At 41.2% G+C, this 27,391-nt stretch overlaps 1 protein-coding gene across 1 annotated transcript in view; it reads right to left on the reverse strand.

Moving 5' to 3' along the window:
- Window positions 1-27,391, reverse strand: part of B3GLCT (beta 3-glucosyltransferase) — a 263,730-nt gene that overhangs the window by 93,576 nt on the left and 142,763 nt on the right. The gene's annotated exons all lie outside the window — the stretch shown is intronic.

Genomic DNA, 27,391 nt, shown 5'->3' on the forward strand with positions numbered 1-27,391 from the left:
CATGACCACTTTAAAATGAAGCAGTACATTGCATACTAAAGCACCATTGTTGGACAAGAAATCAGTTTTTGGCATAGTGCTATTTGTAGTTACTTTTGCTTCCTCTGAGAGACTTTCGAAGATAAGATGAAAACATTAACCTTGTGAATATGACTTAACTTCCATTTAGCTACAGCTTTACTCAACATGACTGTAGATAAGGATAGCAGAAAACAATCATTGGAGCTTAATATACATTTTTTAAAAATAAGTACCAAGTCTTCCCCCTACTTGTGAGCTTTGAAATCACTGTATTTCTTTTCAAGGATACCATTTAATTTAACTGCATGACTTGTCTGCACTCAGTTTATTCCTCTCTCAAACCTCATGCCCATGTTTTTCTTTGTTATTGTCAGAACCTGGTGAGTTGTTTTGAACAGAACTGTTTTCCCTCTCCTGCAAGGTGATGCTACTACAAAAGAGCACCACGGGGTTTTTCATAATAAACTTGTCAACTAGAAGAAAAATCAATGAAAAATGAATGAAAATATAAGGCCTATGAAACTGCTAGGAGAAAGCAGGGGAAACACTACAAGACATTTGTGTAGGCCATGATGTTTGGATAAGACCCCAAAGCACAGGTGACAATAGAGAATTAGGCAGATGGGATTATATCAACCTCAGAAGCTTCTACACAGAAGAAGAAACAATGGACACAGTGAAGAGACATCCGACAGAATGGCTGGAAACATCTGCAAGCTACTCATCTGACAAAGGATTAATAATCAGACTATATCAGGAATTCAAAAAACTGAAAAACAATAACCAATCCAGTTAAGAAATAGTCAAAAGACCCAGAGAGTTCTCAAAAGAAGAAATACAATGGCTAGCTATATGGAAGAATATTCAACATCACTAGCCATCAGGGAAATGCAAATCAAAACCACATATCACCTCACCCATGTCAGAATGACTATTACCAAAAAGAGAGTAACAAATGCTAGCAAAGATGTGGAGAAAGGGGAACTCTTACACAATGTTTGTGGGAATGTAAATTACTGTACAATTATAAAGCTTTCTTAAAAATTATAAACTTTCTTAAAAATCTAGAAATAGAAGTCATGTGATCCAACAATTCAACTACAGGATATATCCAAAAGAAATGAAATCATTTTATCAAAGAGATACCTGTTTCATCATGTTCATTGCAGTGCTATTCACACTGCAATATCCAAAATATAGAAGCAAACAAAGTGTTCATCATAAGATGAATGAATAAAGAAAATGTGGTAAGGGCCGGCGATGTGGCACAGCGGGTTAATGCTCCAGCCTGCAGTGCAGGCATCCCAAATGGGCATCAGTTCGAGTCCTGGCTATTTCACCTCCAACCCAGCTTTCTGCTAAGGCCTGGGAAAGCAGTGAAGATGACCCAAGTCCTTGGGGCCCTAAATCCTCTTGGGAGACCTGGAAGAAGCTCCTGGCTTCTGGTTTCAGATCAGCTCAGCTCTGGCTGTTACAGTCATCTGGGGAGTGAACCAGTGGATAAAAGACATCTCTCTCTCTCTCTCTCTCTCTCTCTGGCTCTCTCTGGCTCTACCTCTCTCTGTAACTCTGTCTTTCAAATAAATAAATCTTTTAAAAAAGAAAAAAAAGAAAATGTGGTAAATATAGACAATAGAATACTATTTACCCATAAAAAAGAAATCTGCCATTTTCAGCAAAATGGATGGAAGCAGAGGACATCATGTAAAGCAAAATAAGCCAGACACAGATACAACTATTGTGTGTTCTCCCTCAGACATGGAAACCACAACAAAACCTCAGCCTGAACACAGAATGTTGATTACTAGAAGCTAGGAGGAGTGGGAGGGATACAAGGAGTTTAAATTAAAAAAAAAAAAAAAATAGGGGCCAGCGCTGTGGTGCAGGAGGTTAATACCCTGGCCTGAAGCGTCAGCATCCCATGTGGGTGCTGGTTCAAGTGCCAGCTGCTCCACATCCTGTCCAGCTCTCTGCTATGGCCTGGGAAAGCAGTGGAAGATGACCCAAGTCCTTGGGCCCCTACATCCGGAAGAAGCTCCTGGCCTCTGGCTTCTAATAGGCCCGGCTCCAGCTATCTAGGGAGCAAACCAGCAGATGGAAGAATCTCTCTCTGCCTCTGCCTCTGCCTCTCCATAACTCTGCCTTTCAAATAAATAAATAAATCTTTAAAAAAAATTAAGGGAAGCTGGTGTGATTCATTAATTGTAACAAAAATACTAATATGAGATGTTAATAGAGGAAGCTAGATATAGGGTTCCTATATAGGAATTCTTTGTACTATTTCACAATTTTTGCTTTGCAAATTTAATACTATTTTGAAATTAGAAGTTTATTTACAAAAAAAAAAAAAAAAGGTCCAGTGCCACAGCTCAGTAGGCTAATCCTCCACCTGCGGCGCTGGCACACCAGGTTCTAGTCCCAGCCGGGGCACCGGATTCTGTCCTGGTTGCTCCTCTTCCAGGCCAGCTCTCTGCTGTGGCCCAGGAGTGCAGTGGAGGATGGCCCAAGTCCTTGGGCCCTGCACCCGCATGGGAGACCAGGAAGAAGCACCTGGCTCCTGGCTTCGGATCAGCGCGTTGCGCTGGCTGCAGCACACCGGCCGCAGCGGCCATTGTGGGGTGAACCAACAGAAAAAGGAAGACCTTTCTCTCTGTCTCTCTCTCTCTCACTGTCCACTCTGCCTGTCAAAAAAAAAAAAAAAAAAAAAAAAAAGGCTACTAACTTTGATCAAATCCCCAGAACAAGCCAGACACCACAGTACAATGTCAGAACACAGGCCCAGGTTTCACTAATGAACATCAGGTATCCCCAGCCACCATCCAAGTCACATCTTAGAAAATAATAAGAGATGGGCTGGTGTTGTGGCATAGCAAGTGAAGCCCAAGTGCCTGTGCCCCTGCACCCACATAGGAGACCTGGATGAAGCTCCTGGCTCCTGGCTTCGGATGGGCCCAGCTCCAGCCACTGTAGCCATTTGGGGAATGAACCAGCAGATGGAAGACCTATCTCTCTCTGCCACTTGACTACATAAATAAATCTTTAAAAAAGAAAGGGGGGGAGGGAGGGAGGGAAGGAAAGAAGGAAGGAAGGAAGGAAGGAAGGAAGGAAGGAAGGAAGGAAGGAAGGAAGGAAGGAAGGAAGAAAATAACAAGAGAATTTATAATCTATTTGTAGAGTATCAAGTTGTTGCTGTGCCAGAGAGAATATCCTCCGCCACGGTGACCTGGATCCCCACCCCCTACCTATTGTTGTAGACCCTTCAAGGATGGATCCTGGGCACCTGTGGTTTTCAAAACCACACAAGAAATGATTGCAATCATCTAGTGTTGGTGCTCAAAGATGTACACTGAGGAAACATGAACAAAGACATCTGCTAAGCTCTTCCCCGTCAGCTGCTCGCCTCTCACAATGCCTCTTCTACCCTTCCGAGCCATCTCATTCTGAATGCCAGATGAACCCAAAGGAGTCATCACCTTCCTCCTACCCACCCCCAGATAAACCTGAAAATCATTTGAGAAAAAGAGAAAATTTCCCTTTCATCTATTGAAACCTTCTTCTCAACACTGCCTTGGAATTTTCAAAGCACTTGGGAAAACAGTTTGAGTGAACTGTTGCTTGTTGTTCTCTTTTTACCCTTCATCTGCTGTCCCAGACCAACACACGTGCTGAAGAGGGAGAATGAAAGGTTGCTTGTCATGGGTCATTTCCCTTTGTATTCCCATCTACAGGTGGTAAAAGAATTATGAGAACAACCTGCTCTTCCTGTCTCCAAACCCATTGCTGAATTAAGTTAAACAACTGATCTCCCACCTGCCTTGATCTCAGGGTTAGAGGTAAGCAGGAGTAGGGTATTTAGGTATGGAATCCCAGCCACAATCTGTTCTGCTCACTCTGTCTCAGGGCAGAGGCCCTCTCCAAGCCCTTACATCCTTACTGCTACACAAACAGGTGACTCGGACAATTGCTGTCACAGCGGGAGGACCCTCAGCTCATTTCTCTCTCAGCTGGACTGATGTGATGACATGAGAGGAGGAAGTGAGAGCATATTGATTACTAATCCCTTACAAATGGAGGCTGCCATTTGTACCTGGTAGCTCCATGCTGGGAAAGTCTATTCAAATAACCTTCATCAAATGAGTGAAAAGCTAAATCCTGGAATATATAGGCGACCTCATTAGCAAGATACTAACAAGAGCAGTCTACAAGCTAACAGCATGCCTTAGATGAATGCAGGGGGATTTGTGTGTTTTTTTTTTTTTTTGTATATGTATTTGCTTTTTTCCAGTTCATTCAATTAGCCTTGACTTCCAAGCAAGGTTACAGAATAAAACAATTTGGAAATGGATTGTGACAAGAGAACGCAAAAGTCTCTTCTACATTCTGAAGCAGGAATTGCAAACTGACCACTTTCTGGAATTTCAGTATAAATTTTTGAAAGTTTATTGGAAGGGGAAGAAGGAAGAGAGAGAAAAACACAATTTTCTCCCTTTGTGTTGTTTGAACTGCCTATCCAGCAAATGATATATCTCTGATTAGACTATTCAAATGTGGATGTGTTCAGCTCACTTTCTTTGCATGAGTGCTTTTTTCATATCATTGGGGAAATGATACATGAGTATTTCTGCATCTTTAATCTCAGGCAAGTGAAGTCAGCGTGATTTCTCCACTGAGATATCAGAACAAAATACCACCCATGACTTCTGATGCTGAGGGATGATTTTCATCTTCCTTAAACTGCTTTTACCTCAAAAAACTTAGGTTGATTTTTAAGTTCTAAATTTTCTTTTGTGCCAAATGCTTGTATAGATTGAACTGTAGGCCTTTCTTATCTACAGTGGCTACTCTCCCAGAGTTCCAGTGGATGCCTGAAAAAGCGTATAGTGTCAAGTCCTACTACACATACTGTGTCTGCTCCTACCTATACATATCCTAAATGAGGCACAGAAAGGGATTAATAGCAACAACTTACTGTAGACGCTGACAACCTCAGAATGTGTTTCCTTATTAAGTCCAGAACTTTCATCTTCTTTCTTAAAAGAAGAACTTTACAGCTTCCCTTTGACCCATTAAATTGCCACATTCACTGCTCCTGTGCTTTGTGGTCACTAAACAAAACAGGGGTTGCTCAAACATAGGCACTCAGATGTCAAGACAGCTGATGTGATAATCAAGACAGCTACTACATGACTAAAGAGAGGGTACAGGGGCCAGCACTGTGGCTTAGCAGATAAAGCCGCCACCTGCCGTGATGGCATCACATATGGGTACTGGTTCGAGTCCCAGCTGCTCCATTTCTGATTCAGCACTCTGCTATGGCCTGGGAAAGCAGTAGAAGATGGCCCAAGTGCTTGGGCCCCTGCACCAGCATGGGAGACACGGAAGAAGCTATTCAGAATGGTGCACAATTTAAAAGTTCTGAATTGTTTGTTTCTGGAATATTTCATTTAATGTTTTCTGACTGCAATTAACCATAGGTAACTAAAACCAGAGAAAGTAAAACTATAAATAAGAGGAGACTACTCTGTTTTCTTAACTTTGTAAATTTCTCTTTGGACTCATATTGCAAGGTATGGTTTGGCTTGTGGGGAGCAACTCGGACTAGACTGTTACTCGAATTAAGACTTATTCTATGCATCTGCTCTCCCACAATATGGTGCTGGGAGAGGAGGAAACAGCTTCTACACAGCTGCCTCCAGTTCAACCAATAAACTGTAGGACCTGCTCCTGATTGGAGGAGAGCAGCATACTCGGCGTGTGGGTAGCAGAGTTGGGATTGGTGGAAGAGGACTATAAAGGAGGAGAGAGACAACATGCACTAGGGAACATCTAAGAGGAACACCTGTGCAGCCCCCGAGAGAGCCGGCTGGCGGTGTGCCGCTCCCCCGTGGAAGTGGGGAAAGTGACAGGGGGAACCGCCCTTCCACGGAGGTGGAAGGGACGGTAGCCAACCTGGGAAAAACCAGCAGCAAACCCGGGAAGGGCCGAGCAGACAAAAGAACAGCGCAGGGTCCTGTGTCGTTCCTCCACGAAGAGGGGGAGCGACATAATGGTGCCGTGACTCGGATATGAAGCCTAGGCAGGGTTTAGTGTCGTTCCTCCATGAAGACGGGGAGCGACATTGGTTAAGTACACAGCTGAACTCTGACCTCAGAATCAGCCCTTAAGGCATTCAGATCAGGCTAAAAAGCCCATGAGAGTTTTACAGGCATGGAAAGCCAAGACACTATGGCAAAAAATGACCTAAATGAAAGATCTCTGCGAGTGAGATCCCAGTGGAAAGAACAGTCCATCAAAGAAGGAGGTAACTTTCTCTGAAGGGAGGAGAGAACTTCCACTTTGACTATGACCTTGTCTAAATAAGGTTGGAGTTTGTGAACTCAAGAGGCTTCCATAGCTTTGGCAGCTCATGACAAGCCCTTCAGGTAATTACTGATGTCATAAATAAGAGTGGTAAGTGTTAAAATCAACAACAGGAGTCACTGTACACTTGCTCCTCATGTAGGACCTCTGTCCTTAATGTGCTGTACTATGAGAATTAAGGGTAAAACTAGTATTCCAACAGTACTTTGTGTGTCCATGTAGGTGCAAACTGTTGAAATCTTAACTCAGTATAGAGTTAATCTTCTGTATATAGATAATCAAAAATGAATCTTAATGGAAAATGGGATGGGAGAGGGAGTGGGAAATAGGATGGTTTGCAGGGTGGTTATGGGGGAAAGAACTGCTATAATCCAAAAGTCGTACTTTTGAAATGTATTAAATAAAAGTTTTCTATTAAAAAAAAGTACACAGCTGATGTGATGGGTGAGTGCACCTATACTGAGAAGTCATTTACATCCACCAAAAGACTGGCATTGGTAGCAATGGGAGTTCTCTTTGCAACACCACAAAAATCATAAGCCAAATTATCTAGAGTAGCAATCTTCACACTATGTAAGTACCTGTGATGTTTAACAGAAACCATTTCCAGTACTGTACTTGCAAACAGTATTCTTTGCTTATTTTACTTTATTTAAAGTATACTGGCAGGGACCACCGCATGCCCTAAATTCTGCTTAAGACCTAGATTTTGGAGACTATCACATGGCCTGAGTTCTGAAGGCATACTTGGCCACATTGCAAAGGTGAGTAGTAGAGTTATGTTAACAATGGCAAAGGTCATTTGACATGATGCTGGAGCAGCCAAGGAAATGCTGTGGGCTCCAGTAAAACAGCAGAGTTCGCCCCAATTAATACTTAGTCCTCCTCAAGATTCCTCCACATCATGATAGTTCTCTTAATCCCAGCATCCAAGCAAATAAATCTTTCCTGTAAACACAAAAACTCTCCCTTGTTCCCTGTTTCACTATGCTTAAACTCCCCTCATAATAAAATTCTACAACCATGAAACTGAACACTTTTTATGATTAATCAATCATGTCACCATTGATAATAAATACTTGAAGTAACCAGACATCTGGGCCTCTGCTTCTGCCTCCACCTCTGGCAGTAGACAGAGGTCCCCTAGTTTCCCCATAGCAAAATCTCTAATCTCAATCTGCTTCCTAAATCCATGCAATGTTGATTAACCTGACAGCCTGCCATGTTGAACGCAGCAGTTGACAAATTTCAAGTACTTTATATATACACATTCAGAAACACAGTGATACTCCCACCCTTCATCCTCCTTGCTCTCCGATTCCTTCTCTTAATTTTTACAATGACTTAATCTTAATTTTTACAAATTATTCTTTATACTCATAAAATTAATCCTACACTAAGTAAAGAGTTCAACAATAGTAAGAAGGAAAAACAAATCTGTTCCTCAACAGTAGAGACAAGGGCTGTAAATAATCATCGAATTTCAAAGTTGTGCTGCAGGTAGATTGTCTCTTTTCCCTTCTTTCTCCTCACTCTGCAAGAGAAAGGCCAATTTGTCTCCCAGCCCTAATCTCACTATGAAGCAGTCCTCTGAGATGGACAAGCCTCTGGGTGTACTCCAAGTCTTGGTGTTAGTGATTGGAAAGTGAATGGCTAAGTAAAAATCCTAAGTCAGATGGTTTCCAATTTTTGCCCTCAAAAAACTGAAGGATGGTGTAACAGAGTTACAAGCTGATGGATTACAAAAAAAATCATTTTGGGTAAAAAAAAAACTGTAATTTTTGGCAAACAATTCAAAATATTTCAAGAATTTAATGATAAATTATCTTTCCATTTCCATTGATTTATTGATGTGCTTACAGCAATAAAAATTAGAAAAGCAATAAACGATACTCATCTATGACTATATTTAAAAACTGCATAAACCCCACCAATGTCATTAAAACTTGTATTTCCAATAAAATACTTATGTTTACTAATTGCCAAAAAGCTATACATAATTTTGTTTTGATTATTTATATCTCCAAAATTATTCAACCCAGAATTTTTTTTGGACAGGCAGAGTTATAGACAGTGAGAGAGAGAGAGAGAGAGAGACAGAGAGAAAGGTCTTCCTTCCATTGGTTCACTCCCCAAATGGCCACTATGGCCAGTGCTGTGCCAATCCAAAGCCAGGAGCCAGGTGCTTCTTCCTGGTCTCCCATGCGTCAACCCAGGATTTTTAACATTTAAAGCCTCAGAGTCAAAGGAAATTCTTTAAAATACCATTTTCAATATACAAGATAACTTGAAAAATTCATGGAAAAATTAAAATAAAAGATAAGTTCATTTTGATGCAAAAATTTTTGAAATCCATGCATATGATGGATCTTTAAAAGGTTTATGAGGTGAGAATTTCCAAGATGGTGGAGTAGGGAGGGAGCTTACTGCTCTAGTATAGGTGAAGATAGCTTTAAACAAGTGGAGAGAATGCAGTCTCAGGGAACAGTTAGGGAGAAAACAAGAGGAAACTATGCAAATTAGAGGGACACAATGGACCTATGTGGAAGGCATGGACGCCCACAACTCAGGACCGCAGCAGCCGAGAACCTACATACAAGCATTGGAGAGTGAGGTGAGACCAGACCACAGCAGCCCAAACCACTGGCAATAAAGCTGCAGAACGAGCCTAGAGGGAACCCAGGGTGGATCTCCATGGGGAACAGTGTACCTGCCAAATTGGAGGAGAAAAAAAAATGGAGGGACACATTTCTCTCTCCCTGATCACCTTACAGTGGCGTTCTGTAACAAGCCAACAGAGCAGGCACCATTTTGGACATACATAACAGCTGCACCAGCTCATGTCCACACCCAGCAACTAGCCAAGTGGAGACTCCTGACTCTGGTGGGGACAAATAACAGGAGGGTGGGTGCTCGTGACTATGGGAGGCTTGTGAGCTGGGATTTTGAAAAAAAAAAAAAAAAAAAACAAAAACAAAAAAACAACAACTGAGGCTGTGTGGGAGAACTCATGGTGTGGTTGGAACATTGGGCAGTCACTGAGGGAAAATCCACATGCTCAAGGCTTCCTGGTTACCTGGTGAGGGACATTGCGGGGGCATCTGAACTTACCCTGAAGACTACATAGATCCTTTGTGTGGTCCTTGGGGCAGAACAGACAAGTATTATACCCACCAGGGCTAGTGCTCAGGCACTGGTCTCCTTTGAGGAGAGGAACTCAGCTGAGAAGAATAAACTTCCCTTCTGATTAGAGAGAGAGAGAGAGAGATTAACCGCACCAAACCTGGGTTTGTCACCTTAGACACACCTTTCACCCTGGAGAACCAAACAGAGCTCCCTGGTCACACCCAATACAAGCCTCTAGATATTCACTGAAAGTAGAAAATTCACTTATCTACAGAGGCTTAGCGCAAAGATAAAAGTCACCACAGGGGAAAAAAAAAGAAGAAGAAGAAGAAACCAATGAGTATCTCCATAAATGCAAAACAACAAATGTACCAATTCAACAAACAAGAATAAGGAAGACAACATGATGCCCCCAAAAGAATACAACACTTCACTACCAGATTGTGAGAAGAAGAGAGAGATGGAAGAAATGCAAAAATTTGATCATAAGATTACATAGAAGTAATCAGAAGCAAATGCATGAACTACTGAAATCTATACAGGACATGAAAGAATTTTTTGCTCAGGAAATTGAGATCTTAAAGAGAAATAAAAATGAAATGAAGAATTCAGTAGAACAAATAAAGAACGCAGTGGATCTGGCCTCAGAATCAGCCCTTAAGGCATGCGGATCCGGCTGAAAAGCCCATGAGAGTATTTCAGGCATGGAAAGCCAAGACACTCTGGCAAAAAAAAAAAAAAAAAAAAAAAAAAACCACCTAAATGAAAGATCTCCACAAGTGAGATCCCAGTGGAAAGAATGGGTCATCAAAGAAGGAGGTACCTTTCTCTGAAGGGAGGAGAGAACTTCCACTTTGACCATGGCCTTGTCTAAATATGATCAGAGTCGGTGAATTCAGGGGGCTTCCATAGCCTTGGCAGCTCATGACAAGAGCCTAGGGTGATTACTGAGGCCATAAACAAGAGTGTCAATTTGTTAAGTCAACAACAGGAGTCACTGTGCACTTACTCCTCATGTAGGATCTTTGTCCTTAGTGTGCTGTACATTGAGATTTAATGCTATAACTAGTACTCAAACAGTATGTTTCACTTTATGTTTCTGTGTGGGAGCAAACTGTTGAAATCTTTACTTAATGTATGCTAAACTGATCTTCTGTATATAAAGAGAATCGAAAATGAATCTTGATGTGAATGGAAGGGGAGAGGGAGTGGGAAAGGGGAGGGTTGCGGGTGGGAGGGACGTTACTGGGGGGAAGCCATTGTAATCCATAAGCTGTACTTTGGAAATTTATATTCATTAAATAAAAGTTAAAAAAAAAAAAAATAACGCAGAGGAGAGCCTTAACAACAGAATTGGTGAATCAGAGAAAGAATATCAGACTTAAAAGACACACACAAAATTATACAATCAGATAAAAACAAGAAGAAATTAGAAAACCAAAAAACGAAGATGGCGGAATAGGAAGGGAGCACACTGATAGTCCAGGGAGAGATAGTTTAATAAAAGTGGAGATACTGCAGGTTCAAGGAAGAGTAGGGGAGGAAACAGCAGAAGAAACTCTTCCAGAACGCGTGATTCACAGCAGACCTGTGTGGAGAGCGTGGGAGCCCACAGTTCGGGACACCAGCGGCAGACTCAACACACCAGCGCTGGAACGCAAGGTGAGCCGAACCTCAATAGCCCGAGACACCGGCAGGCAAGCAGAGAGAGGAGACTAGAGGGAACGACCCCCGGGGGGGAAAAGTTCACCAAGCTAACTGGAAGAGAGAGAGAGAGAGAAAAAAAAAAAAGGTGACTGGTACGGACACGGGTTTCTCTCTCTCTGCTCACCTCTCAAGGGCGAGCAAGACAAAGAGCAGGCGCCATCTTGGACATACATCATAAGCAGAGCGACCTCAGGTCTGCACCGGCCCTGAGCCTAGCAGAAAACCCTGACTCTGGGCGGGGCGAATTAACAGGAGATTAGGACCTAGTAAATTTGTGGTGCTACTGAACTGAGACTGTGAAAAAAGAGACGGTGGGGGAGAGAACTCACGGAATTCACCTGAGTACTCTCCAGAGACACTACAATTCCGTAACTTTGGCAACCCAGTGGGAGACTGAAGGAGAATTTGAACCCACTCTGAGGGCCAAACAGATTCCCTGTGTGGTCCTTGGGAAAGAGCTTCCGATCTCTGGCTCCTGTGGGTATATCATTTGCCTGCTAACTACCTCCAACTTCGTTCAGCTGTGCGGAATTACTTCCCTTTTGAATCAAAAAAAGAAAGAGAGAGAAAGAGAGATTTACCACTCCTAACCTGGGAGTGTCACCTTTGGGACACCAAACAGAGCTCTCAGGCCACACCCATCTCAAGCCCTAAGGCTCCATCAAAAACAGATAGTCCACTTAATCTAGAGTCATAGTATAACAAGAAAAAGCACCACAGTGAAGAAACCAAATATCTCCAATATGCCAAATAACAAATGCAAAAACCGAGGTAATAAAAACAAGGAAGTCACCATGACGCCCTCAAATGAAAAAGACACCCCAATTCAAGATTATGAAGATGATGACATAGAAGAAATGCAAGAAGCAGATCTCAAAAAATTGATAAGAACATTAAGAAGTTCTCAAAAACAAATTCTTGAACTACATAAAGCCTTAATGGACAAGATAGAAAATCTCTCTCGTGAAAATGAAATATTAAGGAGGAATCAAAATGAAACGAAACAATTAGTACAACAGGAAACTGTGATAGTGACTGAAGTGAAGAATTCAATAGATCAAATGAAAAACACAATAGAGAGCCTTACAAACAGAATGGGTGAAGCAGAAGAGAGAATATCGGACTTAGAAGAGAGAGAACAGGAAAGGATACAGTCAGATCAAAGAAAAGAAGAGGAAATTAGAAATCTAAAACATATTGTCAGGAATCTTCAGGATACTATTAAAAAAACCAACATTCGGGTTCTAGGAGTTCCTGAAGGCATGGAGAGGGAGAAAGGATTAGAAGGCCTTTTTAGTGAGATATTAGCAGAAAATTTCCCAGGTTTGGAGAAGGACAGAGAAATCCTAGTACAGGAAGCTCACAGAACCCCTAATAAACACGACCAAAAGAGATCCTCACCACGACACGTTGTAATTAAACTCTCCACAGTGAAACATAAAGAAAAGATCCTAAAATGTGCAAGAGAGAAACGTCAGATTACTTTCAGAGGATTGCCAATCAGACTCACTGCTGACTTCTCATCAGAAACTCTACAAGCTAGAAGGGAATGGCGAGATATAGCCCAGGTACTAAGAGAGAAAAACTGCCAGCCCAGAATATTATATCCTGCAAAGCTATCATTTGTGAATGAAGGTGAAATAAAGACATTTCATAACAAACAGAAATTGAAAGAATTTGTCGCCACTCGTCCAGCCCTGCTACAGATGCTTAAAGATGTGTTACACACAGAAACACAGAAACACGGTCATCAGTATGAAAGAAGATAAAGGAAGGAAACCTCACAGCAAAAGATCACAGGGAATTCAAAGCATATATTAGAACTTATCTTTGGCAAATGGCAGGGCAAAGTTACCACTTTTCATTAGTCACATTGAACGTTAATGGCCTGAACTTTCCAGTTAAAAGACACCGATTGGGATTTGCTTTTTAACCTGATGCAATTTTAAATGATGCTTAATTTTGTTTTTAAATTTCAAATCCTAGCTCTTACCCATACATGGAACAACAATTAAATTGTACATGTAATTCGCCACTTTGCTACACTAACATTGTTCCAGGGGTACTTATGATGTACTTTTGAATTTTCTATACATGCAATAATGACATTTGCTAGCAGTTTTATGTCTTCCTTCCCAATATGTATGCATTTTGTATCCTTTCTTTGTGTTACTGCACTGTCTAGTAATTCCACCATAATATTGAAAAGTAGTGGTGAGAAAAAGACACTTCCGCCTTTCCCCAACTTAAGGGAAAACTGTCCAATTTCACTATTAAAGTTGGTTTTGGTAGATATTCTTTATCTAGATGAGGAATTTCTCTTCTGTTTCTTGTTTGCTCAGTTTTTTTATGCCAAATATCTTTTACAAAAGTTGATGTAACCATTTAACATTTTTGCAGTTTGTGTAGTATGTCCAATTTATTGATTTTTTAAAATGCTGACAGCCTTGCTTACGTGGGATAAATACCACTCGCTTGTACTACATAAAATTGTTGGATTTTACCTATTATTTAAAAAAAAAGAGAGATTTCTAAAGGCAACCCAGAGGAATCCTTAATCCAGTTCTTCATTAGAAGAGATGTGCAATTCGGGACATGCTCAAGCTGACTTACCTCAAACGGTAGAGTTAGAAACATACCAGGGGATTCCAATTCAATCCCATCAAGGTGGCATGTACCAATGCCATCTCACTAGTCCCAGTGATCAATTTCTGTGCACAATTGATCATAATGATAGGACTAAGAACCAAAGGGATCACATAAACAAGAATAGTGTCTGCAAATACTAGCTGATAGAATCAAAAAGGGAGAGAATGATCCAACATGGGAAGTGAGATACACAGCAGACCCATAGAATGGCAGATGTCCTAAACAGCACTCTGGCCTCAGAATCAGCCCTTAAGGCATGCGGATCCAGCTGAAAAGCCCATGAGAGTATTTCAGGCATGGAAAGCCAAGACACTCTGGGGAAAAAAAAAATGAAAGATCTCCACGAGTGAGATCCCAGTGGAAAGAACGGGTCATCAAAGAAGGAGGTACCTTTCTCTGAAGGGAGGAGAGAACTTCCACTTTGACCATGGCCTTGTCTAAATATTATCAGAGTCAGTGAACTCAGGGGGCTTCCATAGCCTTGGAAACTCATGACAAGAGCCTAGGGTGATTACTGATGCCATAAACAAGAGTGTCAATTTGTTAAGTCAACAACAGGAGTCACTGTGCACTTACTCCTCATGTAGGATCTTTGTCCTTAGTGTGCTGTACATTGAGATTTAATGCTATAACTAGTACTCAAATAGTATTTTTCACTTTATGTTTCTGTGTGGGAGCAAACTGTTGAAATCTTTACTTAATGTATGCTAAACTGATCTTCTGTATATAAAGAGAATCGAAAATGAATCTTGATGTGAATGGAAGGGGAAAGGGACTGGGAAAGGGGAGGGTTGCGGGTGGGAGGGACGTTATGGGGGGCAAGCCATTGTAATCCATAAGCTGCACTTTGGAAATTTATATTCATTAAATAAAAGTTTAAAAAAAAATAAAAAAAAAAATAAAAAAAAAAAAATAAACAAAAAAAAAAAAAAAAAAAAAAAAAAAGAAAACCAAAAAACACCGTTGGGAATCTACAGGATACTATAAAAACAACAAAAAACAACAACAACAGCACATGGGTTCTAAAAGTTCCTGAAGGCATAGAGAAAGAAAGGATTAGAAAGCCTTTTTAGTGAAATAATAGCAGAAAACTTCCCTGGTTTGTAGAAGAAAAGAGACATCCAAGTACAGGAAGCACATAGAACTCCTAATAGACATGACCAGAAAAGATCTTCACCATGACACATTGTATTTAAACTTACCACAGTAAAACATAAAGCAAAGATTCTAAAATGTGCACAAGAGAAATGTCAGGCCGGCACTGCGGCTCAATAGGCTAATCCTCCACCTTGCGGTGCTGGCACACCAGGTTCTAGTCCCGGTCGGAGAGCCAGATTCTGTCCTGGTTGCCCCTCTTCCAGCCCAGCTCTCTGCTATGGCCTGGGAGTGCAGTGGAGGATGGCCCAAGTCCTTGGGCCCTGCACCTGCATGGGAGACCAGGATAAGCACCTGGCTCCTGGCTTCGGGTCAGTGCGATGTGCCGGCTGCAGTGTGCTGGCTGCGACGGCCATTGGAGGGTGAACCAACGGCAAAGGAAGACCTTTCTCTCTGTCTCTCTCTCTCACTGTCTACTCTGCCTGTCAAAAAACAAACAAACAAACAACAACAAAAAAAAAAAAAAAAAAAAAAAAAAAAAAAAAAAAAAAAAAAAAAAAAAACAAGAGAAATGTCAGATTACTTTCAGAGGATCTCCGATTAGACTCACCACTGACTTCTCATCAGAAACCCTACAGGCTAGGAAAGAATGGCGAGATATATTCCAAGTCTTAAGAGGAAAAAAAAAAACTGTCAACCAAGAATACTAACACACAACTTTCAAGAATTCTGGGCATGACTTTAAGGAGAAAAGGCAATAATTTAAAACTTGATTGTAAAGAACTTGTTCCCATGTTTTTAAATAAATGATGGTGGGTAGGGGCTGTCTCTGTGGTGCAGCAGGATAAAGCCCCAGCCTGCAGTACCAGCATCCCATAAAGGTACAGTTCGAGTCCCAGTTGCTCCACTTCCAGTCAAGCCACCTGCTAAAGTACTTGGGAAATCAGTGGAAGATGGCTCAAGTGCTTGGGGACCTGCCACCCCTGTGGGAGACCCAGAAGAAACTCCTAGCTCCTGGCTTTGGACTGGCTCAGCTCTTGCCATTGGAGCCATTTGGGGAGTGAACCAATGAATGGAAGACCTGTGTGTGTGTGTGTGTGTGTGTGTGTGTGTGTGTCTACCTCTCCCTGTAACTCTGCCTTTCAAATAAATAAAATAAATCTTTAAAAAATTTTTTAAATGATGATTACTATTAAAATCATCATGGTATTTAGATTCATCTGGATAGATCAAGAGAGTGACTTTATAGTTTTATTTGAAATTTCTTTCAATGGACTATAATTGTAAGTTTTATGGCTATTTGAACTGTCAAATCATAACTTGCAAAATGTTGCAAATATAATTATCATACAAATAGATGAAATGTTTTAGTTAATCCATTAAAGAAAGAACCAACAGGAGATGAAGTTATTTAAAAGAAAATACAAGAAATGGAGATTTTATGTACTCAGTGATAGAATGCTGAAGTAAGAGTGCTAAATTAAAAACATAACTGGCTAATGTCCCATTGCAATAAAACCGTAACTTTTACAGTTATATGCTCTCGCAGAGGAAGAAAGAAGAAAAATTAACACATCTTTTCATTTTTCTACAAGTTAACCTCTAAATTTATAGACCTGTAAAAGGACTGGGCCCCAGTCAAGTACAAAACTAAGTCTAATAAAGTCACATTCTCTTGAAGAGTCAGATTATCCTCCAGTTGACTCGTTAGAAAATGCTCTTATGAAGAGATTAGAAGGTCACATAATGATCTTATTTTATTTATAAGTTTTGGATAAGGCTCCTTGGTATAACTTATGACAAGACATTTCAAATGACAGCTTAAAAAGCTAAGAAAGGAAACATCAACTTTTGAAATTCTTTTAGCAACTGCCTGAATAATCATGCATATGATACATAAGTATATAATTCATTTTTATACATGTCTTAAATAATCAGTAGGTTACTTTTGCCCAGTATGTTATTTTCTAAGAACAAGGACATAAATAATAGCAGCATAAAAATCAGCTCAGAATATTAAACATAGATACTATGCTATTAGCTAATCCAAAATTCACATCCAAATTTTGTCAACATCGTCCCAATAATATACTTCATCGAAACCCAAAGATGGGTCCTTTTTGAGGGTCAACATTTATATGGTAGGCATAAATAATGGGGTTTATGGAATGCACCTTGATCTTGAATCTGAGTACTCAGCTTCCAATTCAGATCTCCAACACAGTTAAATGCAGCCAATCCATTGTGATAGATCTGCTCCCCTTGATTCAGTAAATGGCATTGTATAACCAAGTTAAACAAGTAATTATAAAAATCCAAAGTAAATGAAGCCATAATATGAATACTTTGGTTTTTGCCTTTTGGAATCATTATGCTCATCTTTTGATATTTCTTATTTAAGACCTTTTAAATAATTACTAAAATCACTAACTTCCGTCACAAAAAGGATAGCAGATTGGTAGAAATTCTACAGCTACAAATAACAAAAAGAATAAAATCTTCTGTAAATATCCTTAAACACAAAGTTGAGCTGGAAATAAATAAAGAACACACAAGGCAGTAACTAAACAAAGATGAGAATCAAAAACTCAATGGCATAGTAAAGGCAGTTTCTATGCTGAGAGCTCTTGACCAAACCAGAGAGATTTGGAGTTGGCTGTCATGCATTCTAGGTGAGGGTCACAGGAGACAAATCCTAGGGCATGCCCAGGTTGGAAAATCTAGTAAGATACCTCCCTCAGTAATGTTGGGTGACGAAGGGCTATATCCTCAGTGTAAGAGTAAAAATTCCTCTACCTAACAGGAAAATTGCCTTGGCACTTAAAGTAGAAGTAGGAAGCATTGAACCTGATCGCAGTGAAACTACTAACTTTTTGTTTAACTCCTCAGTCATCAATATTTAGTTCCAGGGCCAGCGCTGTGGTGCAGTGGGTTAATGCCCTGGCCTGAAGCGCTGGCATCCCATATGGGTGCCGGTTTGAGTCCTGGCTGGTCCACTTCCAATCCAGCTCTCTGCTGTGGCCCGGGAAAGCAGTAGAAGATGGCCCAAATCCTTGGGCCCCTGCGCCCATGAGGGAGACCTGGAAGAAGCTCCTGGCTCCGGGCTTCAGATCAGCACAGCTCCGGCCATTGCAGCCAATTGGAGAGCCAGATGATGGAAGACCTCTCTCTCTCTGCCTCTCCTCTCTCTGTGTAACTCTGACTTTCAAATAAATAAATAAATCTTTAAAAAAAAATATTTAGTTCCATCAGATCTCAGAGCCATTCTTAGCATTTCCCCACTTGGTGTGAGATTTCCTCTTTTGGGGGTGATTTTTGTTCATTCATGAACAGTCGTCCTTCTTTCTGCACAATCATTTCAAGAGTTCAGCTCCCCTTCCATTTTGTGGAAATGATCCCTCCAGGGAATGCTTCCAAGATGCATAGAATTATACTGACTTGAAGTTTCCCCTGTACCTGTGCACTGCTAGGAAGCAGACCTTCCTACATCTCTCTAGGCCTCTTTGATCTCATGTTGGATGCTGTGAAAGTACAAATAATACGACTTCACATGAGATAATCTGAAAACAATTACATTATGCTCCTTTCTGAGACCCTCAGTTTCCTTGTCCTTGCGCCAGTGTGCTTCACTCATGGTACATCCCATAAAAGCAGACCTGGATGAACCTACACATTGTTGAACATTCCTGGTCACATCACAACCCATGTTCTATTTTCCAGGGGGCATTTCTTTTATTATTATTATTTATTTATTTATTTATTTGACAGATAGAGTTAGACAGTGAGAGAGAGAGAGAGACAGAGAAAGGTCTTCCTTCTGTTGGTTCACCCCCTAGATGGCCGCTACAGCCGCCACGCTGCACCCATCTGAAGCCAGGAGCCAGGTGCTTCTTCCTGGTCTCTGACGCAGGTGCAGGGCCCAAGCACCTGGGCCATCCTCCACTGCCCTCCCGGGCCACAGCAGAGAGCTGGACTGGAAGAGGAGCAGCTGGGACTAGAACACGGCGCCCATATGGGATGTCAGCACTGCAGGTGGAGGATTAACCAAGTGAGCCATGGCACTGACCCCCAGGGGGAATTTCTGTTGGATATATCTCTTAGAATAGAATTCCCCTTGAAAGCACCATGAACTCAACCTTTCCAAGGGCTTCTACAACTGTTGTTTAAAATGTAAATAGGGTGATAATTTCATTGACAAGGTTACTTTCCGTTGCATTTGGCTCCTAGGAAGCTATTGTGGAAATTTTCTAAATTAGCAGATGTTGAGCATCTTAAATGAAACTCCAAAGACCTGATCATTGGAAAAGCATTGGCCTGGTGGGAGAAGTCAGTTTCCAACTCCACCACTTCATTGCCCAACATTTCTCTGATGAGCGGCTCTGCCTTCCCCGACAGGAAGTGATGAGCATGTGTAAACAGGCATGCTGATGAGCTGCTTTGGAAATGTTAGTGGTCTCTAGATTGAAGGTTCTGAATTGTCTCTGTGACAACAGGACAAATGTTCACAGTTGTCACCAGAAAGAGTTTTACCACAAGGCTGGCTACATTCAAGGTATCAGAAAACCATATGATATTGATTTGGCAATGTTAGTATTGTTCACAAAAAGTTTATGGAAAATGGAATTAAGAGGTAAGTTTAATTGGTACAAAAAAGTTTTTGAAATCCATGCATTTTTTAAAATAATACATCTTTTTTGTGAACTTTCTGAAGTGCCCTTGTATGGCTCAATCATATGTGCAGCCCAAAGCAATGCTAACAAAAATACATCTGGGTTAATGTGACTTTCAGGCAGGTTAATCAGAGCCTGGCATGGTGTCGGCAGAATAATGGTCCCCAAAAGCATCCACCTTCCAATCCCCAGAACATGTGAACAGGTTACCTTACACGGTAAAAAGGAATTGCAGATACGAGTCCTGAGATGGGAGATTATCTTGGATTCTTTATATTGGCTCAGTGTAATCACAGAGAGCCTTATAACAAGGAGGCAGAAGGGTCAGAGATTGGACGACTGTGGCTTTCAGGACAGAAGGGGCCATGAGCCCAGGAATATGGGTGGTCCCTAGAAGCTAGGAAAGACAATGAAATAGATTCTCCCTGGAGCGTCCAAACGGAACTCAGCCCTTCTACACCTTGATTTATCAGCCAGCAAGACTCATTTCAGATTTCTGACTTCCAGAAGTATTGGATAATAAATCTGTGCTCTCCCAAGCTACTAAATTGTAATAATTCAGCATAGTAGCCACAAGAAATTAATGCAGATGCTATATGGGATCCTTGGTTCAGGGAAAGGTTTCCAGGTTCTGGTCCTTATTAGCCCCAGCTGGAAGTTGAAACTTGGGGCATACGAGGGTATATGGATGGACTGCGTGGCACATTTTAAGCTACTGCTTGGGACACCAGCATCATGTATCGGAATGCCTGGTTTGAGTCCTGGCTACTCCACTTCCAACCCAGCTTCCTGCCTATGTACACCCTGGGAGGCAGCAAGTGATGGCTCAACTGCTTGTGTCCCTGCCATTGATGCAGGAGAACAGCTGGAGTTCTGAGTTCCTGGCTTCAGCCTGACCTAGTCCCAGGTGTTACAGGCACTTAGGGAGCGAACCACTAAATGGTTCTCTCACTCTCGCTCACTCGCTCACTCTCGTTCTTCCTTTCAAATAAGTAAAAACAGACACTTTTTAAAAATTTGTGGAAGATAGGATTAAATGATAAATTTATTTGTTGGTACAAAAAAATCTGAAATCCATGGCTATGAGAGATCTTCAAAAAGTTCATTGAAAATATGTGTTACAAACAAAAAATACTATGCATGGATTTCAAAATTTTTTCACCAAAATAGTGTTTTAATTTCATTTTTCATGAAATTTTTAATAGAAAAATTTATTTAATAAATATAAATTTCAAAAGTACAACTTTTGGATTATAGCAGTTCTTCCCCCCATAACCACCCTCCCACCCACAAACCATCCCATCTCCTACTCCTTCTCCCATCCTGTTCTTCATTAAGATTCATTTTTAACTATCTTTATATACAGAAGATCAACTCTATACTGAGTAAATATTTCTACAGTTTGCACCCACACAGACACACAAAGTATAAAGTACTCTTTAAAGATTAGTTTTTTTTAAAAGATTTATTTGTTTATTTGAAAGTCAGAGTTACACAGAGAGAGGAGAGGGAGAGAGAGAGAGAGACAGGGAGAGAAAGAGAGAGAGAGAGAGAGAGAGAGAGGTCTTCCATCTGATGGTTCACTCCCCAATTGGCCACAATGGCCGGAGCTGTGCCAATCCAAAGCCAGGAGCCAGGAGCTTCTTCCAGGTCTCCCACGCGGGTGCAGGGGCCCAAAGACTTGGACTATCTTCTACTGCTTTCCCAGGCCATAGCAGAGAGCTGGATTGGAAGAGGAGCAGCCAGGACTCGAACTAGCGCCCATATGGAATGCCATCACTTTAGGCCAAGGCATTAACCTGCTGTGCCACAGCACTGGCCCCTGAAGATTAGTTTTACTGTTAATTCTCATAGTACAACACATTAAGGACAGAGGTCCTACATTCCATGAAATTTTTGAAATCCCACTGTAGTTCATTCATTTTACAGAAGAAAAAAAAAAAACAAGCATAAAGGGGTTAATTAACTTGTCCAGTGTCCCATAGTGAATTGTAGAAAAATAGGTTCCATGTTTGTCAAATTTGAATAATATAAAGCCCTCTCCCAGGTAACATTGCTCATGGAATGTTACCATTAACTTAAATTATTTTCATTATAATGTTGCTTATGAATGTACAAACATAAGCCTGATTGTACATTTTGTATACTGTGGCTCTTACATAGCTATAAAAGCAAAAGTAATTTACAAAATAAATACAAACAACATTCCCAAGCCAGTAAAATTAAGTACAACATTAATTTCATGTGATGGCATTTTTTGTTCCAAAGTGAAATGATTGGTATTAGGTTTAAGGGTAAAAAAAACTAGAACCTCAGATCTGGTTCCTTTTTTACTCTGGCTGCATTCTGACTTCAATAATGCTATTACCTAAGATTCTTGTTCACCCAGCTCTATGGTACAATATGTTGTTAATAACCTTGATTTTGAAAAAAGGGATTTGGGTAGACGTCAGTGACTGTGCTGGGTAGAAATCGTGCACATAGGTCCAGAAGTTCAGCAGAGGCACAGGTCCTTCTTTTCCTCTTCTCCTGGCATCCCATGAAGACAAACACTCTTGCTGGATACAGCAGGACACATTAGCATTGGGAGCCTGTGCTTTGAGAGAGAGAGGCTGCCCCTCCATCTCCATTCGGTTTCTCTCAATTTCTGGCAAGCAGGGGACTGGGTTTGGGTGCCAGCTGCTCAGGGGAGCTGCCCAGTGGGGACAGCTGAGAGGACCTTGTGGAAGGAGAAGTGCACATATGCCCCCTCCTGCTGAGGGGAGACATATTAGCTTGTGGTTAATACAACAAATGCCCAAGACAAGCTAATTATGAAGGAAAGAGCTATGTTTTGGCTCACGGTTCTGGACATTCAAGTCCAAGAGTGAACAGTCTCATTGGCTTGGCATCTGGCAGCAGTGGGGGACCACATGCAGAAAGACCCCATGGTGAGACAGGAAAAAGAGAACGTGCCTGGGCCCAACCTAGCTTTTGTAATAGCCCCCTTACAAAACTACTGTCCCAGGGCACAACCCGTGACCCAAGGAACTCCCACTAAGCCCACCAGACATCAAAATTGGATTATATTTTCAGCCTCTTAGGACTATCAGTTTATGACTTTGGGGATTAAATATCTGCATTAGTTTGGAAGTCAACTCCTGTTCAATCCACGGCAGGAAGGAAGGCCTGGACCCACTAACTCGTTGCTGTCTCTGCCAAGAGTGATAGAACCCCAGCAGCAAACAGATCTCACACTCAAACTGAGCAGCTGGGCAGTTTCAGAACTGGACTCTTGCAAAGTAGCAGGCAGGATTTAGAGAAACCACCAAGAATCGTGCCGTACCTCAGCACTAAAGTTGCGGGGAGCTGTTTAATACCCTGTGCTTGGAGGGGAACCAGTGAATCCATTCCGAAGTGTCATATGGGAAAGGCACCCAGCAGGACCAGAGACACGGATGAGCCATGCTGACCCAGCAGGAGGGGCGCAGAAGTAAGATGCCTCCCTCACCAACTCCTTCCCACAATTCCTAATCTCCACTGATTAACCTCAGCAGGAAACCAGAGAGCAATGGAGTCTACCAGGACACAAAGAAGCGTGCAGACCTGACACCATTAAGAAATCCCTATATAAAGAAATTACAGGATATGTACACCATGGAATACTACACAGAGGTGAAAAAAAATGAAATCTAGTCATTTGCAACAAAAATGGATTATTCTGGAAAACATCATACTTAGTGAAATAAGCTAGTCCCAAAGAGACAAATACCATATCTTCTTCGTGACATGTGATAACTAATAGAGCACCTAAAAGGCAACCTGTAGAAGTGAAATTGTCAATTTGAGGAGGACTTGAATAGCCCTTATCTTGACTATTGGGGAACAGTTGTTTTTTCATACTATTTGTTGAACGCTTTACTTAATATAGAGTTAATCACATGTATAAAGTCAATTGAAAACAGATCTCAGTAAAAATAAGAGTGGAAATAAGAGGGAGCAGAATGAGAGGTAGGAGTATGGGTGGGAGGGTGGGCACAGTGGGAAGAATCACCATGTTCCTAAAGTTATAATTGTGAAGTTCATGAAGTTTCTAACTGTAAAGCTGCATAGTACTGCATACATTCCTACAGACTTACTTCTAAGGGTATAGTTAAAAACTTGCCATGGGACCCCAAATCCCCTTAAGCTGGGTGATTAAAATACCATCTTAACTGTTAAAGTGATCATATGGATAGGACTAAGTGTTAAAGTGATCCTATAGAGAGGATTAAGGGTCTGGTAATAATAATGGATAGAATAAAAAGGAGTGAATGCTCCAACACGGGAAGTAGACCACACAGCAGATTTATAGACTGACAATCACTTTAAGTAGTACTCAGACCTCAGAACCAGCCCTTAAGGCATTCTGGTCAGGCTGAAAAGCCCAGGAGAGCATTTCAGGAGTGGAAAGCCAAGACACTATGGCAAAAAACGTCCTACATGAAGGACCTCAGTGGGTGAGACCCCAGTGGAAAGAAGTGGTCATCAAAGAAGGAGGTACTTTTCTCTGAAGGGAGGAGAGAACTTCAACTTTGCTTATAGCCTTGTCTAAATACTGATGTATTTTGTGGATTCTAAAGGCTTCCATAGCCTAGGCAGCTCATGTCAAGAGCCTTGGGTGATCGCTGATATCATACATGAGAGTGTTAATTGTTAAATTAACAATAGGAGTCACTATGGACTTACTCCCCATTCAGGACCTCTGTCCTCAGAGTTGTATTATGAGAGTTAACTGTAAAACTTGTTCTCAAAGATTTATTTTGTGTTAGTGTATTAAGTGGAGGATATTTTTATGTATCTTAAGTTTTAGGTATGCCTAAGTGTCCAAGTCCATTGCTTGTTTTCTTAGTTGCTTCCTTAATTAATGATAAAACTCATTCTCAAGGACTTTCTGTTAATGTATTAAGTGGAGGATATTCTTATATTTCATAAGTTTTGGTTATGTCTAAGTGCTCACAAAAGATGTATCATTTTTGGGTGCTTCTTTAAAGTTAAGTTTCTAAAAAAAAAAAAAAAGAAGTGAAATTAACTTCAAGTTGCAATGACTTTGAACAGCCCTTGTCTCAACTGTTGAGGAAGAGTTGGTTTTTGTTTTGTTTTGTTTTGTTTTTGTTGTGCAAATTGTTGAAATCTTAGTATAGAGTTTTCTTCTGGGTATAAAGTTAATTGAAAATGAATCTTAGTGGAAAATGGGACTGGGAATGGGAGAGGGAATAGGAGGGGGTAGGAGTGTGGGTGGGAGGGCAAGTATGGTGGGAAGAATCACTATATTCCTAAAGTCATACTTTTGAAATGCATGAAGTTTATATTCCTTAAAAAAGGTTTCTTTGGGGGGAAAAAAAGATGTTAAAAATCTATTGCCCACCCACCTGATATGACTAACATAACCAGTCTAACTCAAAATCACTCCCTAATGTCTAATCTTGATGAAGTCACCTAACTTCTCCTGTTCCATTGTAATCTTAAAAGATACTAATTAAAAGAATGGACGCAGCAAATAAGCAAAGCAACCAATAATAAAGAACATCTAGATAATGGTATAAGCATATGATGAAATATTTTGTAAGGATTCTGTTACAGAATATTTGACCACATGTAAGATTTCCTAATATATTAAGTGAAGCAAGCAAGTTCCAAGGGAAATGTGAAGTGTGTGCCTGGTAGGAGACATAATCCCTCCATCACAGGGCCTTCGCACATGCTGTTTCTTCTTCCTGGAATGCTATCTCCCTGACACTTTCACCTGACAAACTGTTTTCTGTTTTCAGATTTCCAACCAAAGCTCAGCTTCCTCTGAAGTCCTATGAAGGTTTACGTAATTATGTGTTTTATTAGTAGTAGCTATAGTTTTCAATTTCTATCTCTGGCCTAGATTATAAATTCTACAAGGACAGATAAGGTGTCTGCTTTTTCTCCCCATTGCATCTCCAGAACCTGGAACAAAATAGATGCTTAATAAATATGGATTGCATGAATCACAGTTAACTTTTACATGCATAAAAAAAGTTATCGTAAAACTGTCATTACAGTTTTTCTGTGTTTATGAGTCCATGAATGAAATTCAAATATACCTCAAAATGATTAAAGTCAATATGACAAAATGTTCCTAATTCATAGAGCAGGTAATTCTTTTGATTAGAGAACCCTGAAATCTTGAAATTAAGGTCTTTTCATAATGGAGTATGGATGTGGAAACAGCATCCACAGGGAAATTTACAAATGCACTGCAGGTCTTATATTTGACTGTATAACATTTTAAAGCCTGAACTGCTTTAAGAGAACAAAGTGAACTGCCTGAGATTGCACAGCAAAGCAAGCACCAGGTACATTTAATCCAGAGCTCATTCCACCTCGGGATAAAGGAGAAGCATTCCTTCCCATCCAGGTGTGTCATTAGAAGAAACCCAGAAGAGGAATAAAATAGAAAGATAGAACAGTGAAGGAAATCCTAGTGTCAGGCACACCTGGAAGTGCCCTGTAGAATGGGGCTCGAAGAAACCTAAAATGCTGAGACAAGTGTCTTCTTGAGTTTTCAAAACAAACAGAAGCCAGGAATCTGTGGGGTGGTGGTGGTGGTTGTTTTGCTGATGCTTACTAGGTGGCACCATTGAGTACCAGGACCCTGCAGTGTCTGACATGAAAAATTCACTCAAAGTACATTGGTCAAATGAAAAGAATAAAGGATGTCAAATGAAAGAAGGAATGAATGAATGAATGAATGGGCATGTCATGTTAGATTCTACCTCACCCACTTGCTTGCTGACACCTAAACATAGCACATCAAGAACATCCTAATAGTAGACTGAATTCTGATCCTACCCAAAAACATCCATGTCTTAATTCTTTACTCTGTGTTGGGGGGGGAGGAAAAAAGGATTTTGTGGAAGTGACTAAGTAAAGGATCTAGAAGGGACAGCATTGTGGTGCAGCAGGTTAAGGTTGTGATACAAACATCCCACATATGAGCACCAGTTTAAATCCCAGCTGCTCTGCTTCCAATCCAGCTTCCTGCTAATTCACCTGGGAAGGCAACAGATGATGCCCCAAGTGCTTGGGCCCCTGCCACCCATGTGGAAGACCCAGATAGAGTTCCTGGCTCCTGGCTGTGGCCTAGGAAAGCCCTAACTGCTGCAGACATTTGGTGAGTGAACCAACAGATGGAAGATTGTTTCCCCCCTTCCCCCCTCTCCTTTAATTTCAGCCCAGTGACACTGATTTCAGATTGCTGGCTTCCAGAACTCTGGCAGAACAAACTGTTGTTTTAAGCTACCAACTTTGTGGAAATTTGTTACCACAGCCACTTGGTTACACGTGCCCATACCAGACACTGACATGTGCTGTAATGAATGCCTAAAATGGGGACATGGCTTTGGAACTGGGTGATGGGCAGCACCTGGAGGCGTTCTGAACCACAGGAAAGAAATGGCCTGCATGGCTGCAGGGATTCAGTTTGACAAGATCATAGCCTTTTTGGATGCAAACCCCCTCTTGCCCTCTGAGTGACCCTGGAGGTCATCCCAGGGCCTGTGGGGTAGACAAAGTCATTAAGATAAGCTCCTGTTATGGTGGGAGTTCAGCACAGTGACTGAGATACCACCGGTAACACCTGCATCCCCAATCAGTCCCAACTCTACTTCTGACTCCAGCTTCCTGCCAAGGCACACACAGCCTCTCTTTAACTTCTGCCTTCAGCACTGGTTCTCAACACCAGGTTTTTCCGAAACAACTGCTTTAAGCAGACT

This window comes from Oryctolagus cuniculus, chromosome 9 (assembly GCF_964237555.1).
Source record: "Oryctolagus cuniculus chromosome 9, mOryCun1.1, whole genome shotgun sequence".
Lineage (NCBI taxonomy): Eukaryota > Metazoa > Chordata > Mammalia > Lagomorpha > Leporidae > Oryctolagus > Oryctolagus cuniculus.